The 4,436-nt window shown below is 46.8% G+C and overlaps 1 pseudogene; it reads left to right on the forward strand.

Annotated features, from left to right (window-relative positions):
* The first annotated feature begins 637 nt into the window (after window positions 1-637).
* On the forward strand, window positions 638-4,208 carry LOC123067137 (L-type lectin-domain containing receptor kinase IX.1-like; annotated as a pseudogene).
* Window positions 4,209-4,436: the final 228 nt, after the last annotated feature.

Raw genomic sequence — 4,436 nt, forward strand, 5'->3', positions numbered from 1 at the left:
ATATATACCATATAGTTTCATGTTAAAATTTAACATTTTGCAAGGCCCGTTTACTATATTTAAGCTATTAAATACATTTTTAGGCCTTGTGCAAGTAAGGAGTAGGACTCCCATACACAAGGGGCCAATACTCGGTCACAAACATGCAGGGTATTGCCATTTTAAATTGAGAAAATGTAAACGAAGCCATAAAATTGTCAGACTTGGCATGGTGTCATGGACCCTATAGGTTGCAGTAAATTTTTAGAATGTTTCGTAAAAGTAGTCACGCTACTGCTTACAAACTGGACTATCTCCGAGGAAGGAACTAGGTTTCGAGAAGGAACGGACCAGGTTTGCATGTGAAGTGACCACTGATTCATCCATTGGCCTTCAAATGTTTTCTACACTCAACATACACTATTATATCTTTCATGTTCAAATGTGGCCTTTTTAGAGCTTTTTTGCTATATTTAAGTCATTAAGTGCGTTTATAGGCATTTAATGGATATAGTTCCAATTTGAACCACTGGTAAATGAAATAGTAGTAAGAAGTGGGTTGAAAAATACTACTGGATTCCTTGAGTCTACTTTTAAGCCTTGTGCAAGTAAAGAATAGGACTCACATACACAAGGGGGGCAAGACTCGATGGCACACATGGAGGTTATTGACATTTTCATTTGAGAAAATGCAAACAAAGCAAGAAAACCACGATACTTGGCATGGTGCCATGATATATGCCCTAGCGATTGTTGTAAAAATTTGAGAATGTTTCACAAAAGTTGTCACACAGGCTGCTTATAAATTGGGCCATCTCCAAGGAAGATGCTAGATTTCAAGAAGGAACAGATGAGGTTTGCGTGTGAAGTGGCCGTTGATTCATCCGTTTACCTTCAATTTATTTATACTCCACTCAACACACACCATTACTTGTAACATGCCAAAATTTGGCATTTTACGCAGTCCTTTGCTATATTTAAGCCATTAAATGCAGTTCTAGGGATTTATACTGTACAAAATACTGATCAATTAAAAAATATGGAAACTCTTACAAAACAACTTATATGTTGCATATTACATGTAAAAACTGTATTGAGGTATATAAGATAAAAAAATGTATTGGGTATACAGGTTACATATATAAGATAAGAAATGTATTGAGTGTTTGCTTGCAACGCTCGAAAAGGCCTCAATGCGTTCTGATTGGTTGGATGGACCCTCCCGCAGTTTGTAATCGCCTCCATCCATTTGTACCAGATCCAGCGGCTGACAGTGTTCCTCTTCTCTTTCTCTCTCACTCTTCATCTGTCTTCTTCTCTTCCTCTTTTCCCATTCTATTGCCGATGCGACCGACACGACTTGCTGTGCTGCCTCGCATAAACACACTGGATGTTGCCCTTGTATCGACCACATCAAAGAGCGCATGAACACGCGCAAAAAAAACTTTAGCCAACGACCCATATCGTGCCCAGTCGTATGATAGTATATACTACTAATTTAGGTGGGGAGTCTTTTCTCCTCGGTAACAATTTAAAAAAGAACTACTCCCTCCGTTCCATAATATAGTGCCTATAGATTTTTACAGAAGTCAAACATTACAAACTTTGACCATATTTACAGAGAAAAGTAGGTACATCTAGAATACTAAATGCACCTCATTGGATACATCATGAGTTATATTTTCAGAACATACATGTTTGGTATTGTAGATGTAGACAGTTTTCTCTATACACTTGGTCAAAGTTGGAAAAGTTTGACTTTCACAAAAATTTATAGGCATTACATTGTGGAATGGAGGGAGTACTATATAAGTTACAGCCGTACGTGCATGTACATCCACACGCACACGGCACAGACCTAAACCATAATTGGCTGCACACGGCACAAGGGTAGCAAAAGACTCGAGCTCAACTATGATGCAAGCAGTGCAATTAGACCAAGACTTGACTACTATGCCTAACACACGATGGACGACTCTACCAACTAAACTAAGACTTGACTGCTTTTTTTACATGACGCGATGCCGAAGACAACTAGTCAAGATTATTTCCAAGCAGTAGCGCACCTCTGGGGCTGGCTTTGGCTATCGCACTCTCCTTCAGCTGCAACTTCTCCAGCTGTGGCGACCTCTGCGACACGGAGCTCAGGTGCGAGCACGACACGCACATGGGCTCCGGCAACGTGATCGATCTGACAAAGAACGACATCAAAGCCAACTTCTTCAGCGTCGGCCGGGCGTCATACCCACGGCCGGTGCCGCTCTGGGATGACACCACCGGCGAGGTGGCCAGCTTCTCCTCCAACTTCACGTTCCAGATCAGGCCCAAAGACGAGATGGACCAAGGTCTCCGTCTATGTAACACAAGCCTTCCTGCCGGCGACGGCATGGCCGACTACATGGCTTTCTTCCTGGCACATTACCCATCGAGGCTCCCTCCCAACGGCTACGGCGAGAACCTCGCCCTCTTCAACGACAACAACCGCCTCAATGCCACGGGCGATGACCGCATCGTCGCCGTGGAGTTCGACACCTACGAACCTACCTCAGCCCCTGGGACCACAGCGACAACCATATTGGCATAGACGTCAACTCCATCGACTCCGGGGCCTACACGAACGTGACAAAGCGCCTTGTCTCCAACGACGCCACCATGACAGCCGAAATCAGCTACGACAACCGCATGGGTGTCCTGGTCGCCCGTCTCCAAATCGACGGCGACGAGCACGAGCCGCCATATAGCGTGAACGCGTTGGTGAACATGAAGAAGGACCTGCCCCAGGAAGTCGCTGTTGGCTTTGTGGCAGCAACTGGATTCTGCAGCGAGCTACACCAGGTGTTGTCTTGGTCATTTAGCTCCACTCTTGATGATGCCATGGTGGTAACCAGTGCCAATACGAGCCGGAAACGACTAGTGACTGTGCTAGTGCCTTCCATGGCAGTAGCTTTTCTCGTGTTGGTCTGTGCCGCCGCTGCTGTCATAGTCTGTTGGTGACGAAAATGGAAGAGGCTAGATGCTTCCAACGACAAAAAACGTGAGCAAGCTGAGTTTGAGAGAGGGGTAGCCCTAGACGGTACTGCTAGTCCGCTACCGTGAGCTCGCGGCCACCAACAAGGATTGTGCGGAGGAGGGGAAGCTCGGGCGAGGGGCTTCGGCAACGTCTACCGGGGTGGCAGCCTCAGTGACCAAGACAACCCGGTGGCCATCAAGATGTTGTCTGCGGAATCGTCTGCGCAGGGAAGGAAAGAGTTCGAGGCGGAGATGAAGATCATAAGCCGATTGAGGCACCGGAACCTTACGCACTTGCTAGGCTGGTCCGACAGCCACGAAGGGTTCTTGCTCGTCTATGAGCTCGTAACGGAAGGCAGCCTGGACCGGCACATATACAACATGAGTTGCCTGCTTACTTGGGCAGAGAGGTACGTGACTACTCCCTTTGCTATAAGTTTTGTATAAAATGTATATCCGTACAATATATTTTTGATGTTGTAGATCTTAGCATATTTCTATGTAAACTTTGGTTGACTTGTAAGAAACCTAGAACTTTAATTAATTGGAATAAACACAGACATTATGAAATCACTTCCTCCTTTTGGGTCATTACTACCATTATTTTCAATCAATTTAATCACTACTACATTGATAAATATGCATGGAGCATGGTAGTTAATCAACCAGATCTTATTGAATGACACACGTACAGATACAAGATCATCCTTGGACTGGGATCTGCACGGCGCTATCTCCACACAGAGTGGGATGAGTGTGTGCTTCATGGCGACATCAAGCCCAGCAACATACTCCTCGACTCATCACGCAACACCAAGTTGGCGGATTTCGGGCTGGCGAGGCTCGTCGAGCATGGAGCCGGGCCACTAACGACACAGGTTGTCATGGGCACCGTAGGGTATATAGACCCGGAATTTATCCGCACACGCTGGCCAAGCACCGAAGCCGACGTCTACAGCTTTGGCATCGTTGTGTTGGAGGTCATGTCCGGCCGGCGACCCGAGATGGGAACAGGGGAACCGGCCGACAAAGCCATCCCGTTGCTCAGATGGATTTGGGACCTGTACGAGAAGGGAACCATAGTTGAAGCGGTGGACGAGAGGCTCAAGGGGGAAGACATGCAGCAGCTCGATGATGTCGACATCAGTAAGGGGCAAATGCACCGCGCACTAGTCGTGGGGCTCTGGTGCACGCACTTGCTTGGCTGGTCGAGTATTTAACCAAAAACTACCACAATTGTCAGAAACGTGACGAAAAACTACCACTTTACGTTTTTGTGCGAAAAACTACCAAATTTAGACTAAACCGTGGCAAAAAACTACCAACTCGGGAAATCGCTCGCTTCGCCCGCGCTAACCCCGATTCTGACCGGTTGGGCCCGCGAATCAGTCGCCACGCTAGCGAACAGACGGCCGCCGCGCGTTGACGGCCGTTAACGGCCCGTCCGT

The sequence above is a fragment of the Triticum aestivum genome, chromosome 3B (genome assembly GCF_018294505.1).
Source record: "Triticum aestivum cultivar Chinese Spring chromosome 3B, IWGSC CS RefSeq v2.1, whole genome shotgun sequence".
Taxonomy (NCBI): Eukaryota; Viridiplantae; Streptophyta; class Magnoliopsida; order Poales; family Poaceae; genus Triticum; species Triticum aestivum.